Here is a 15950-nt window from a genome sequence, read left to right on the forward strand (position 1 = left end):
TCTAATCACATCATGCATATCCCATGACTTGGTTTGATTGATAGACTTTGCATTCTTTTTCTTCCCCTTCAGATTCACTGAGGAAATGTGACGATGTCATTGATGACTTCGCTGGCAGGAAAACCAGGAGAATAAACTTCTACGGCTGTACTGAAGGATGAATGAATGGGGCTTTATTAGCTTGTGTTAGTTAAAGCTGCTTTATAAAGCACCACCAGAAAATGAGCCTATTTTTACGAAATAGTTTCTTTGTGCAACACCTCTGCAAACTGCAACTGCTAAAATTGATGTGTGTTCATTACTGCAATTTTAGGGATTGTTATGTTAAATCTGGAAGTGTTGCATCGATTCACAAAATGTGAATGTCAATAGTAAAATATTTTAGTCATAAGTATTTAAATTAAATAGAATATTTGATCTATCTTTTATCTGTATCTTGTTTTTGTGCAATGCTTTACTCTAAAAAATATTAATAAGTTGTATTTTGAACCTGTTACTAAGATATTTAAATTGGCTTTTATTTACTTGTTTGTGTTCTTTTATATGTTTATGTGAAACCCTTTTATCAAAGTTAAATAAAATGTCAAAAAAGTAATTTTGCTCATGTTTTCTCTTTATGTAAAGTGTCTTTGTGGGTATAGTGATGACCACTATGTAAGTGTAGTATTATTATTCTGATGATAATAATAATATAACAATAATGTAAATATAAATTACTTGCTATACATTTTTTTTTTTAAACGCCATATAAAGTGGCGCCAAAGGAAAATCGCACTTAGGGCGCCAAAGAGGCTAAGGCCGGCACTGAGTAGAGGTTAAAAATCCAGCCCGAACTGAAGCGGGCCCGGGGGCATAAAGCTCGACACAACCCGAGCTCGACCCAATATCTTAAATTGTAGGCCCGAGCCCGAAGCAAACCCGACGTAAATTATTATTTTATTGAACGTATTGCTGCCGGTAGATTAATAGCGCGGGGGGGGGGGTGCGCGCGCACACGCACCGCAGCTCTGCCCAAAAGGTATTGTAATGACGTGACTCCAGCCATTATCACAGTTTTACAGGCTTTAATGGAGCAATTCATAGTACCCTATTTACCCTATTTATTTATTTATTTCTAACAAACAGAAAACTCTATCAATTTTTTTTTTTTTTTCTTGGTCCGAGTCCGTTCCTAACTCGGGTCGGGCTCGGGCCAAGAATCTAAACTCTAGCACTGGGTGAGTGAAAGGCTTTTTAGTCGTACGGACATCAAGCAGGGTATGAAAGAAAATGAAATGAGGGGTGGGGTGCTATTCTACTTGAATTTAATGCCTTCCATGACACAAATTGCCTCTCAGCCAGTGGAGCTTATCTGAGTGTCTTTTAATGGAGGTGGAGATACAGAAACACATGCAGTTCCAGGAAGTAATTCATGTAGCAAAACAAGCCTAACCCGAAGGAAGCTTTCGTACACGATCCCTCTGAGAAATGACACTGATACTAAGCAAAACCTGACGGAGGAAAAGCCCTCAGCATTGCTAATGTTGACCCCCTGACTCAAATCTCAGCAGGTCTGACAGGCCCACCAGTACATCAGCACTTCCTATACTGCCTTTTTACAGCCAGGAAACACAATCAGTAAATCACTGTGTATCCAACGGACAGGATAATAAACATCTCACTGTACCCAGATATTACTCTTTTTGTTTCTCAGATTTTCCCACACACGCTAGTGTAAAATACTCGTTCCACCCAAACTGCTCAAACACACCCAACCCTTTGGGTCCCCACTTATCTCACTGAGTGATCTGCTTTGAAAATCCAGCGGGGGAGAACTTTCATCCCTACGACACTGTTGTTACAGTCATGCACATTTGCGACAAATGAAATTTGAATAGTCAGGGTTGGATTTCTTTATGCAAAATGTGTTTGCATTTTGCTGTGGTCACAGAGGCATTGAGTGCACCACAGCATACAGTACCAATACTCAGAGATTACAGTGTATGTACTTTGCCATCTCTGTGCCAGTTGTTACTCTTCCATAGCCCTTGTGTTTAATCTAAAATAATCATAGTCAGGAATATTGTAAACCATTTGTCACTATTGTGTTATTAACTATAATGATGAATGTGTGTAGGATATCTTAAAAAAGATGGAAACAAAACACAAAATTGGACATGTCACATTATAGTCACTCTATTTTCTAAGTTTGGGGCTTAAGTGGCTGTTTAAAAATGATTACTGGGAAAAGAAAACTGACACTGATTATCACTTGCAATAATTGTAACATTAAACCAGATACGTTACTGCACTCGTGCAGTGTTCCTCTCTCACGCTGCCTCTCTTCTCGCCTGTAAAACACAAACAGCCATTGTGCAGCCCATCTCTTTAATGGAGTCGCACACATAACCTTATCAGGATGCAAAATCTTCATGGGACATTTCTCAAATTCCCTGCCCTGAAAGTGGGAGGCAGACTAATTACTCAACACCCACAAGCCAAATTACAAGAGGTGGAGGGGAAAGAGTCACAAAGGCAGCCGAGGGTTATTAGGGTGGGGGGTGGGGGGGGGGGGGGGGGGGGGGGGGGGGGTTTAACCAAGAAGATAAAGACAGATATGAACCAGGGAAAAAATAATGAGAAGTCAGGAAGTCAGTATACCCAATCAGAACCCCTATTGTTTCTGTTATTAATAATGCATGAAAAAATGTCAAGCACTGTGGATTTGATTAGTATAATTAGAAACTCTGGCTATACAATTACATGGGATATCAGAATATGTAGATAAACAGGCATTAAACCAAGTGACTATGTCTGTGTGTATTGTGTAAGTATGTTAGAGTGCAGACATAAACGTACTAAACCCAGGCATCTCTACAATGATGGCAAATGGACAAAGCTGTGGCCATTCTGAGGCATTTGTGTGTGGTGAAGGCTGTACTACGGTTCGCCCTTATCATTAAACAAAGAACCCTTCTTAAAAGTGACATTTACATTGTACCATTTTTGAAGTCCTAATCCAAGAAGATTCTGATGCCACAGTACTCAGTGTGAACAAAGAGGATGGTAATACATTTTAAAATGCAGCCCACACAAAGAAAAACTATTCTTTCAGTAGCTGATTGTCTGCTTTTCTTTTTACTGCAGGGGACAAACATTCAGGGATCAGATGAGATCTGAGGGTAAAATCCCAACAGACTGGTTTAGGTGCCAAATGAATACAGATGTCACGCATTTAAAACATCGCAGTGTGTAGCTGCTAAACTGGAGCCTTCAATCCAATCTGTTTTCCCCATTACTGACCTCTGAACTAACTTTTAAAGAATACCTGCTTCCAAGGAGATCGCTTACCCAGATTCAAATAATTGGAATCATTTCCGAAACAATCTTATTAAATGATGGTTTGGCTAGCATCAACGGTAGAGGAAAGCTGAATCAAGGGTAAAGTTGTGGGTTGTTGACGTTGCCGAATCTCTCTGGACCTCATCAGTACCACATCATAAAAATCTGCCCTGCTGCTCCCATAACACGCAATCAATAAAGTCCTGGGTCTTAAGTAAAGCCATAATGAAGGCTGATACTGATCTCATATAGACTCAAGTCAGACCAAAATACAGACACCAAAGGAGCAAAGGAAAAAAGGTTTTGTTTTTTTTTTTTCAAAGGGGCATAAAAGATCTCTTTGATTGAGAATAAAAGCCTGGTTGAGACATTCACGTTATATTGTTGGAAACTAGGTTTTCTTTTTACAATAAAAAAGAAAACCTCATCATTAAATTGTACCTGTACTGGAAATGTATATAATAGTGTTTAATAATACACCAATAAACAAAATGTATTCTAATTTTTTTATTTTTTTTATTTTAAAACACATTTTAAACCCCCCCTTTTTCTTTTTTTTTTTTAACAATTTTATACCTGAAAATACAATCCATGTGGAGCAGCCATGTTCAGCCAGATGTGATGTCGTCATTGATTTCAGTGCAGTTTTTACATTAGGTCCCTAATGCTTTATCGTTACAAGAAATAAAATAATAATACATTTATCATATTGTGTAATTATGACTGTCACAAGCAGTGGCATGCCGTGAGCACTAGGGTTGGGTAGGCAGGGCATTGCAAATCAAGACCACCAATGTCAACACCAATGACAATTCCATATGTTTCTGCTGGCAAGTGTTCATCAAACAAAATCAACGTCGTAAAACACCATTAAAGAAACAATTATTCAATATAGCCTCCACATTGTTTGTGTTTGAAACACAGAAACATGGAGAAAATGACAACAAAAACAACAACAACAACAACAACAACAACAACAACTACTACTACTACTACTACTACTACTACTACTACTACTACTACTACTACTACTACTACTACTACTACTACTACTACTACTACTACTACTGCTCGAAACTGGCGCTTCAGTCAGGCTCATCCACAAAGCCAATCCTTCCTTTTGTACCATTCACCGTGGAACTTTACGAAACATTTTCTGACCTTCCCTTTGCTGAAGGTCTGGTAGCTCAGGTGTTGGTCTCCCATCTTTTAAAAGCTGTTGTTTTTCCTCACTAGCTAGAGAACGTAGCAGGCCACGCTGAATCAATTCACTAATGCACTGTGAACGTACGTATAGCATTTAGCATAGCACGGTTACGTCCAAAGGCAGCGTAGAGAGCTGCCTTTTTACATAAACGGTTTTCGTCTTGGGGAACTGACTGCGCACGTGCAAACACATAAAAACACGCTATGGGAACAGAGGCAGAGCAGCATTGTGCCTTTGGGAGAGGGTGTGGCCTCCTCCTCCTTACATCGAAGTGAGACTGTGCAGCGTCTCTGCCGTACCAGGAAATAGAGATTAAACGCCACGTCATGACGTCACTACCGATGTCTGAGACTAGCATAATGGCGACCACCAACTTTCACACATAAGCAAGTTTTTCCTCCTCTTGACTGCTCTACAAAAACTTATCAAGAAAACAACTCGACAAAGCTCTAGTATTATAACTTTTAATAGAGCTTGCAATTAAAATTCACTACAAGCACCCTTTCAATAGAAATGACCTTCTTAAAGACATTTTTATGGCTTTATACAGCTTTTGTGACTATTGTTTTGCATTTCCACCTTTGAAGAAATATCACATGGTTAACTATCTTGCTTTTCTCCTTGTTGCCTTGTTGCCTGTCACCTTGGATTTGTCAATGTGGTTGTTTCTGACATATTTCTTTTACATAAATGTGAGCACTTGCAATAAAAATTAGGGTCGAAAGAAAACCAAAATTATGTATGTCCTAGTTATAATGTTAATGGTAATGAAATGGAGCAGTACTAATGGGGATACAGCGCTGGTGGTTGGGTATCTCGAATTAAAATATTTAAGAGGGTAGCTGAGGAGCATGATGTTCAAGTATCAGAGTGTAGTATTCCAAATTATTTTTGCTGATTTTAATGTTCTTATGGATTTTAAGCTGTTCATTATTTTCTGTTTCACTTTTTGATCATGTAAAGCACATTGAGTTGCCTTGTGTATGAAATGCGCTATACAAATACATTTGCCTTGCCTCAAAGTGTTGATTGTAATCCTTTCTCACAATGACCATCTTTTAAAAAAGTCTCAAGTCTCTGTATATTGTTGTTTTGGGTTTTTTTCTTAGTATTTCAGTCCTCAAAACACATGTAACATACTGTACATGTTTGAAGAACCCATCATCACTGATTTAATTCAGATTCACAGTTCAGGACAAGCTGTTTTGTTCTACATAACCGAAGACTCAGTTTTAAGGACGTTGCTCCATCTCCTGCCCTGCAAACTCAGCACTGGTGTGAAATCCCCCAACGTTCACCAATAGACATAATATTATCTGACACGGAAACCAATATGGATGGTTACATAGATTGATTGAAGCATATTTAACTGTAACTGTTTTGCATTTGTCACATGATGCAACTGTGAGGAAGATACTTTACCTAACACATTACTAGCTGGAAAAAAAGGAGTGGATGGATGAATGGATTGCTAGCTGGTAAAGCTGAGTAAAAAAAACAATTTAGTCGATCTTGAATCAATTTAAATGACATTTTTTTAAATTTCTTTCTTTTCTATTTTTTTCCTCTAACCCTAGTCTCGCGCTATAGTCTTGCATTAGCAATGTCGACTACTGCACGTGTGCAACATGACAGTACATCCAGTGCAAATACGGTGGATGCAGACGAAGCTCTGCTTGGCAAGACACCCCAACTAAAGTCAGAAGTTTGGAAACATCGTATTAATATCCAAGTAAAATTTTAAAGATGAATCAATCCTGAATTGAAATTGAATCGCGATTAATCGATTCAAAACCTCATTATTCAGAATCGAATCAATCCATGAATTTGGCCATGATACCCAGCTCTACTAGCTGGACAACCAGTGGAGCATTTAGCTTCTGAAGAGTCCAAATCCTTTCCTATGTGGTCTTAAACAGACCTTCGAGGGATTTCTCTGGCCTTGTTGTGAAATTAGTCAGCGAGGACAGGGAAACGGATGGGCTGTTAACAATCGATGACAGCTGGTACATGACGGTACTGCTTGGTTAGAAATTACAAAGAGAGCTGTAAAAAGCATAGGAGGGGAGTAAGAGGAGAATACATTCTGATAGTTAAGGTTCAGACATGTAACACATTAAAAAGGCAAGTTAGCGAGCGGACGTTTAAACACACAACAGTGAAAGAGCAGTAGATTAATGAGAGGACACGACGAGATTGAAACATTACAAGATTATTGCACAAGAGAGACTGATGAAGAGTGAAACAACTAGGCCACACAAATAATGAGTAAAGCAATACGGCAAGAAAGAATAAAGAGGGGAAAGAAATAAGATGTCGAGCAGGATGGAAACTACAAGACACAAAAAAAAAAAAAAATAGATAAGAGGCTGTGGTACTCGAATTGACAGGTTTATCTTTACTTTAGGCAAAGTGGTAAGACCTCTGGCCTGGTTTGACACTTACCTGATTAGCTACTTATCAAAAATATTGGTTTTCTTCAGTAGTTTTCTGTGTTTCAACAGGGTGGCACCTTGGATATTGTGGTTCATGACCCACAGATGCTGTTACAGCAGCACGACCCAGATATTTGGTAAGATTTAACGGTAACGTGTCGAGATGTCAACCTCAGAGTCACTGCAGTTTTATTAAGTCGATGAGCTGCGGCTTAGGAGAGAAACACAACAATTCCATGTTGTTAGTGTTAAGCTGCACTGGATAGAAACAAACAAGCACCTTTGTTGGTTGAATACCATAATATTATCTTAACCATCTTTTACACACTTTATCTATGGTCATCTCATGTTAATTCAGGGTAACACACTGGTCAGGTCAGCACACCATCACTGGAGAGAAACGGTCTCTAACACACTGTAACACCCCTGGAAACAAACAAGGTGCACCTATTAATGTTGACTAGATTGATGATAAAACTAAAATTTATAACACAATTGCGAATGAGTACAATGTAAGCAATAAGATTGCAGTTACTGTTTAAGTAACCATTGCAGGTCTGTTTCTTACTATGTTTAAATCACACATACATCCTCCTAAGTATGAAATATGTCTGTTTTTAACAGAAACATGTCTGCTTAGTGAAACTCTCTATTTCAAATTACGCTTGAAAGAAAAAAATAGAACAAAGTAAAGCTATTTTTTTCTCATCTTCCAATGTGAGTTTAGTCACTTTATGACCTTTGTAAACATGTCATCATTGTTCAAAGGTCCTTTTTGTGGAGTTACTTTAGGCCTTGATTAGGCCCACATCTGTGCATTGTGTAATGAAGCTATACATGTATAAGCCTATGTCTGACTCAACAGCAGACCTTTAGGGTAATTTGGTTTACATCCTCTGGACATAATCTGCCTTAAATTACAACAGGGCGTCCTTTAGGATTCCTTAAAATACTAAAAACAAGAACAATCAATGCCAGATTTTTATGCTTCTCAATGCAGCTATTCGTTTGCTGATTTGTTTGTTCAGTTGAAAAATGACGACCATAAATAAATTTGATGATCCTTTTAAAAAAAAAAAGCATTCCAAAAATCCTGTTTTAATCCGATTTTTCATGTCCCCATTGCACAGTAGACACAGCAGACAAACCAAGTTGCTCCTGCTTGTTTCACTCACTCTCTGTTTCTCTCAGGCCTGATGTAAAAACCATGTAGGAATTCCCTCCAGTACACAACAAAATGCACAAACAATTCCATCCCATTGCTTCGTGGGACTAAAGTGACCCAGGGTCTGTTTACTAGAAAAATTGCATCTCTAAGAATTCCTGCAGATTTACCAACAAAGCACATCTTTAAAAAGAAAGGGAGGGAAAGAGCAGAGCGAGAATAGACGTGTACAGTCGATGAAAAATTACGACTGACCTCTTTGTACTGAACACTGGCTTTCCCATGCACTCAGCGCCGATGACGATTTATTTGGTGAGAAAAATGTGCACTTTGTGCTGAGGGAAAAAACATTCCTGTAACATTCGCCCATTGTCAGACGGAACGATTACTATTGCAACAACACATCATCAGTAGGGTAAGAACGAACAGATAATGTGACCTCTTTCTAATGTCAGGCAGCTTCATTCTTTAACGTGATCCTCCATGTTTAATACATATAATATGAGGGGATTTAGAGATTGGAGCTAGGCTGTTTTAATCTTTGACTCTTCTCTGATGTAGATGCGTTCTCGCTAATGTTAGAGGAATAGATTAAAGACGGCGAATGACAACGGTAATGTAATACTTACAATATCGTATTGATGATGGATATCTTGGAGTATTACCGGTGCGTTTACTCATTAACCTCACATTCGTATCAAAGTCGTGGTGACGTCAGGCAGATAAAACATCTACAAGATGGAGAACAAAGACTGCGTCAGCATGTGGTGAACTTTCACTAAGAAGCCCTGACAGAAGTCTATTATTCTTCATTTTCTTGATCGTCTACTTTACCTGCACTTCATTTCGCTTACACTATTTCAGATACAAATCCAGAAAGCAACGCGTGAAACAAGACAAAAACCATGTCATATCGCAAATGCCAAGACAAGGTCAACCCTTGGCTTCTCCACTGCTTTACAACCATCATTAGTAAGGCAAGGATCAGGGGCCAAGGTCATAAATCACACTCAAAACCATCCATGTAGGAGGAACCCTGACATTGCTGTAAAAATGAAAAGAAAACACACTACACTACTGACAGAAGGCTAAAAGCAAATCCATCCATCACCGGCTGGAAGCTCCATAAACTCAGCAAAAGAAAACACACAAGGCGATAATCTCCAACATGGCTATAAATAATACAGCTAATGGTAATAAGAGGTTCTGCAGTACAACAGAACCCCTCTTGATGTGATTATTCTGTTAAAATTCCCCAAAGGACATGTATTATCCTGCATAAACACAGAGAGGTAACTCAATAGGGCAATATGCTCCCATGCACAGACCTTTTCAGTTGTGATTCAGACGAGGGGGGGCTAGGTTAGATTTATTGTAATGGCAACAAGTGACTGTGTCAGAGGGGCATCAGGTCAGCCGGCGGGCAGAAATACAACATTCAGAGTAAAGGATAGTAAAGGACTACAAAAAAATAATCAAAAACAGGCTCTGCAGATGCCCCGCTAATTTGTGCACATTAGTCTATACACGGAGCCAAATGTACACTTGTAGTAATGAGGCGTATGAAAGATAATCTTCTAAATATAGGGGCTATAAAATCTGATGTTTTTTTACATCCTGTTTTGGGATTTATTTATTTATTATTACATAGTTTGCAGCAGAAAAACCGCAAAACTCAAGTTTGTGTTTTATATTGGGTCTAATAGACAACTACACTAGTGCATCTCTTCTATTGCATGTGCAAAAGAGAAAAATAAGGAGAAGCTGGTGAAAAATTCTAAATCACCATATATATCAGATGCTACATTGTTCTCGCACGACCAAAAACCAATAAACCTTGGTTCTTAACCCTAACCCAAAAACAAAGACAGCTCAACTAAAGGACTATTATGGAAGCTTACTAGTCGGTATAGGAGGTGATTTAGAAACTGCAACTGCAATAAAAAGCTATTTAAACCCAAGCTTGTGGACAAACTGTAACGTAGTGATTACTCAAGGAAGTGCTCCAGAGACAAATTACACTTTAGGGTTACATTGTATGTGACATTACATCAGTGGTTCCAAACTTTTTTGGGTTGTGGCCCCGTTTTATTAGCACAAATTTTTAGCGTCTCCAGAGACTTTTTTTTCTTTCTAGAATTAACTTTTGATAACGTTTATTGTTGCCAGGATTAGTGCACAAAGTGACAAGATGCGCCAGCTCACATATTCTTATACTGCATTTTATTTCAACTCGACTTATATTTGTTTAAAATTGTTTTGTGTGTGTGGTGTGATCATATGAAAAATAAATTAATTATTAAGACATTGAATTTAATTATCATAAATTATTAGACATTTCTGGGGACCCCATTTGAATTCCAGGAGTCCGCACATGGGCTCACGACTCCAAATTTGAAAAACACCTCATTACATTAATATGTTTTTTAAGTGTGCAGCAGTAGGGGGTACATGGCTTCAGGTTAAATGTCTAAAGGGGTACGTGACTGTGGAATGTTTGGGAACCACTGATCTAAAGTGCATTGATGTGATGGGTTGCGTATAAATTGTATGAAGTGTATAAAGTGCTTATGCCTTGTATTACTTAATTCTATTGTATTTTTTCTTCCCTTATTAAATTATTTTTTGATGCTGTTATAATTCCTATTTCCCTGTTTTTTTTTTTTTTTATGGAGCTGCTGCAACTAAATTTCCCCTATTGGGGGATCAATAAAGTGTTATCTTCTTATCTTATCTTATTGCTTTAAAGCCACTCAATTGTTTGTAGGAGCAACTGTTTGTGGGATTACTTTTTTACTATTGACTGACTGCACTACAAGCAGCCCTGAACTTGATAAATTAAGGTATGTACTGTATATACTGTAGGGATAATATGGTGAAGAATGGAATCCTAATTTGTTTAGGGGCAGTGAAGAAAGTAAGAGGATAAAATAGGAAAGAAAGAGGCGACATGGTCTGCAGGTAAAACTGGACTTCCTCCACCACAGCAATCCAAAGTTAAGGCTTTTCTTGAGCATGCGTGGCGCTCTAAATTAACTGCTGAAGTAAACTTGAAATGGTGTGACATGTCTTTAGTGGATCTATTTCCCTTGAACGCTAAGGTTGGTTGCTGCATTTCATAACCCTGATAGGTACAAGGGAAAAGAGTGTGAAATTATAATCAAACAATCCAAAAACATTGATGTGTTTCATTTGAATCCATTTATCAGATTTGAAATGTCCAGCAAAGGTAGTTTGTGCCTCAAAAGAATTGACCAAAGAAAAGCTCCTTTCCTGGAAATTCCATAGAATACAAAGTGAATAGTAACTTTATAAACAGTGGCTAGAATCTATATTGTCTTTGCCAGCAGAGACTGGAAGGCGCCCGTTGGTATCTGCTGCCAGCAGACGGCTGAAAGACCAGTTGGCTGAAGAAGAGACGACACCAGCCTTTCTTGGAACCCTGACGCTCACATAAACAGAGCAAAGTCGTATCATGCAAACCAAAATGCATCGTATTATCGTCCTGGACTGACTGAGCACGCACGCACCTCCATCTCTTTGTCTCCCTCACCATCAGTCGTCACAAATCAGCCGACTGTTCACTTCAGTCGGTTCAGTCCCACCTGTGTCTATTTCAATATAGACTGAGGAACAAAAAGCATCGCAGCCCTTCCTTATTTCCTGCTGCTGCTTTGAACATTTACATCTCACAGCACACAAACACACTATGCTGACAATCAGAAAAAAAAACACTTCTATTGGACAACTCGGCATACAAGACAGCTGTGAACCAAATATTCAGACATTTCTGTTGAGTGATGGATCCATGCTTTAAGCGAACAAAAAAAAACACATATACATGCAAAACAGTGATGGTACTGCATTGGAGGCATAAGTTGTGCACAAGTTTGATATGTGGTGTCTGAGAGGCATGTTAATAGAGGTGGGAGGCAGCGAGTTCAGTTGTGTGTCTCCATCAATTTTTCTCAATTCTTTGTCTTTTCTGCTTCAATCTGCAGCTTTTGTCAAATCAAACCTCCACCTCTTTGTATTTCTCAGACATTGCTCTCCTCCTGATTGAGCCCTCATTTTACCAAAACAAATCACATCCGTCTTTGCTCCTTCATTTACACATTTTACACAAAAGTCCAAGCTAACACACTAAAAAATTGACGTTTTACTGAGAAGACTAAAGAAAAATATCCCCTGACATGTTACTGCTTTTGCTTCTCCCGCTACCCTTTACTTCTCCCTGACTCCTCTGCTTTGAGGGTTTTGGCATCCATGCGGCAGTGGTAAAGTGGTTTTGGTTATGGCTGCTGCATCAGGATGGGTGGCTGCAGAATACTGGACGGTTTTCATAGAGTGAGTTTAAAAAGAGAGCTTTGAGGGTTGGAAAGCACAGAGGAAGATGGCAGTAACGTGGCAGGAGCTGAAATGGTTATGCAGAGAGAGATATGATGAGTATGAGGATGAATTGGGTGGACCTTTTACTGCAGACCACGGCAACAAGGGAAACACATGAAGAGGAAGATCTGAGCCAGAGAGGGGTAAATACGAAGAGAAAAACAACATAAAGAAGAGGTTTAAGTGCATTTGATTCAGATTATAGGACACAGCATTCAATGACTCAGATTGTGAAGAGCACAAGCATAAAAGGGGCCCATTAGCTTCACTAAGAAGTGTTGCGGGGAGATAAATCTAATGACCAGAATAACCCAGGCAGGTGGTCAAAGAACATGTGTTGTGCTTAAAAGCTTTTTTTTTTCATTTACTTTTTTGCACTCACTCATTTTATTTTTGCGCCTTTTAATCAGGCCAATTTTAGCAATCACTGATTAATAGATATTAGGGATGTAACGATTAATCGTAAGGCAGTTAAAAATCAATTCATAGGTATCACGGTTCACATCGATGCTCTGAAAATTGAATATCAGTACTTTTTTTAAACAGCAGAGGGCGCTATATATCCTTCTCATCCAAAAGTGTAGGCGGCGGGCGGAATCTGTTACTACTTTCTTTCTGGCTGCCATCTACCTTAAACATGTTCATAAATAATTCTTCACCCCTTTAGCACTGAAAGAATATCTGTAATATTACGAGAATATCTGTAAAAGTCACGTTTTTCTATTAGCTCTGTCTGCTAGCATAGCATCTCTTCTTCACTGCTAGATTAGCTGCATGCTAACCGACCACTGGGTTACCAGCGCCCTCTCCTGGTCCAAACAAATATCTGATGTAAATACAGTGCACTGTTTTTTTTTTTTTTTTTTTAAATGTCCAATTGTTAAGGCACAAAATACATTTTCAGTTGCACTTTTAAAAAGAATAAGATCTATTATGCAGTTTTGCATTGTTTACTATAGAACCAGAATTTAAATGAATAGGCTACTTCTTCATTTGTATTATTCCTTTATTTATTGCATTCAAGATTTATTTTTAGTTAAATTGCATTGTTTTGAATGGTTTATCAAGGGATTCTTTTGACAATGAAAAATAAAAGGAACATAGTACAGTATTTTCTAGGTTTTTTTCCCCAAAAAAATAAAGGAATATTTTTCAGTCATCATTTGTCTACAGTCCCATTTTGTAAAATAAATCGTGAGAGAATCGTATCGTGAACCCAGTATTGTGAATCGAATCGTATCGGGAGTTGAGTGAATCGCTACATCCCTAATAGATATCGGTCAATAGCCTGGCCGATTAATCGGTCCGGCTATAAAAAGTAACTGATGTATTAAATTTCAATGCTTTCTGCATTATAACCTGACGCTTCTGAATCGACAGTAATGATGACAAAATTACAGTGCACTAGTTCATCATTTGCAGCTACATTTTGCCTTTTTTAATTTACCCATGGTTACTCTTTGCGATTTGAGCAAGTTTATTTTTTATATATATATATTTCTTTTACTCTGTATTCCAGAACCACAGTTTGCAGCAGTTTGCCTTTTCTTATTGATCAGTGGCTGAAAAACAAGTTACTAATTAAAGTATTATTTAATTTTGGTAGTTTCAGATTCTGTACACTGATTCTATGAGTGTGGTCAGAATGTTAGCTTCTAAACTGAATGCATGTGTAGAATCATTATTGAGGCACCATGGTTAGTGTGTAACACAGTCACACAAAGGATATTAAAAGGGGGTCGAAAGAGAGGTGACGACAATGAAGAAAACAAAAGGCCCTGAATGTCAACCCGTCATGCTGGTTATCACAAGATGAGCAAATGGGGGAGAAGTGGTGAGGGATAAACCCCCACCCCTGGACTTTGAACTGTAGGTGAAAAAGCACCAGAAGAGCAACAGAGATGGACATAATGACAAGAGAGTCAGATGGAGCAACATGTCTGACTCTGTTGCGAAAGAAGCAGAGAACCACGATTGTGCTGTAGCTTTACATGTATCAGGGTTATTGATTACGACATTTAATTTGAAATGCCTTTATTGATAAACAATGTAACAGGTTGATTTGATCAGATTATTGCAGTGTGACTGAGGATCGGCCGAATTCTTCTGTCCGAGACACAGTTAAAATCTCTTTCCTTGATCATCATCATCATCATCATTGCTGTAAAGCGTGACCGAGTTAGATGAGCTGGAGATATGAGGAAATAACGCGGCCGCAGAGCGTCCTGCTTTAATACAGAGGGATGTTTGCAGTGAAACAGAACTATTGGCTTCCATAATACGCAGTTTTAAATATCAATTGTTTAAAGTGACCTGAGCTGAGCATCAATAAAATATGTGTGGGAACATCTGCATATGACAGCTTGTTTCACTCGGTAGTGGATCAAACTGTGACTTCACGTTGGACATAGTATGAAAATAGTTGAATCACTGTGACCAACGTGGACAGAAGTCTGCGTCTGTCAGAGTTTTAATTAAGCAGCTGAGTGGTCACAGCACACCAGAGAATACACGTAAAGCCAGATTTGAATGGGAACACCCACATATTAGGGTTGCTCCACCCATAGTTTGTAACTGGGATGAAGGTGCGCAACTACTAACTGAAGTGAGGGGGAGAATAGCACACAGCCAAAAACAGAGCCACTGCGTGGCTTTTTGGACTTACACGCATGGGAGAATAGAGCCCTGTGTTAATAAATCTAGTCATCTGTTTGAGGTGATGGAAGAAATTTTTTTTACTGATATCCAGGTCATTTGGAGCACCAGCATTAAAAGATCTACGATGACAGTAATGTTTTTCTTCTTCATCTTGAATCTTATTTTGGGTATTGCAAAAATGTACAGTATGTTCATGTCCAAAATTCATCTGATATTAGCTTTTTAACTCATTCAGTGCCATTGACGAGATATCTCATCATTTCAAATCCAAACGCTCAGCACCATTGACGAGAAACTTGTCATTTGCGTTTATTCACGGGGATTACTGGAAAACACCTTCGCGGAGGTCCCTCATCAATATCTAAGCTGTGGGGTGTTGCAGTGACCAACTGTGTCCTGAAGATGGCTGCAGTGCACCTTTAGATGAGAGATTAGCCACTGATGCTACCCAGCAAAGCAGGAAGAAGCAGGAAAAGAAGTGAGATTATGGCGCTGTGAAGTGATATTGTGACGCATCCAGCAGCTCACAGCTCCACATACTAACAACACAGAACATGTGTGGACCTGAGTGGATTATTGATAATGTTGTGATTGTGAGATAAAACCATCAACTAACCGGGCCAAACGGGTCATCCCTGCGTGTCGGGGGGAGGAGGGGGGTTGTGGAGGTGGGTACAAAATACCCCCAGCCTGTGAGCCAGATAGCAAAATAATAGGTGACATGTAGGAGGTAGCAGCGCACCTTTGGATGAGAGATCATCCATGCTCAGCAGAG

General features: G+C 38.8%; 1 protein-coding gene across 3 annotated transcripts in view; it reads right to left on the minus strand.

The window, feature by feature from the left end:
• The window catches only part of sema6bb (sema domain, transmembrane domain (TM), and cytoplasmic domain, (semaphorin) 6Bb), a 184605-nt gene that overhangs the window by 98723 nt on the left and 69932 nt on the right, over nucleotides 1–15950 (minus strand). The window contains exon 1 of one of the 3 annotated variants that reach the window (XM_028444269.1): nucleotides 8758–8861. The exons of the other annotated variants lie outside the window; for them this stretch is intronic. The gene's annotated coding sequence lies outside the window, so the exon portion shown is untranslated. Of the gene's footprint in view, nucleotides 1–8757; nucleotides 8862–15950 lie in introns of those variants that run through there. 3 annotated transcript variants of the gene reach the window in all.

The sequence above is a fragment of the Gouania willdenowi genome, chromosome 4, assembly GCF_900634775.1.
Source record: "Gouania willdenowi chromosome 4, fGouWil2.1, whole genome shotgun sequence".
NCBI lineage: Eukaryota > Metazoa > Chordata > Actinopteri > Blenniiformes > Gobiesocidae > Gouania > Gouania willdenowi.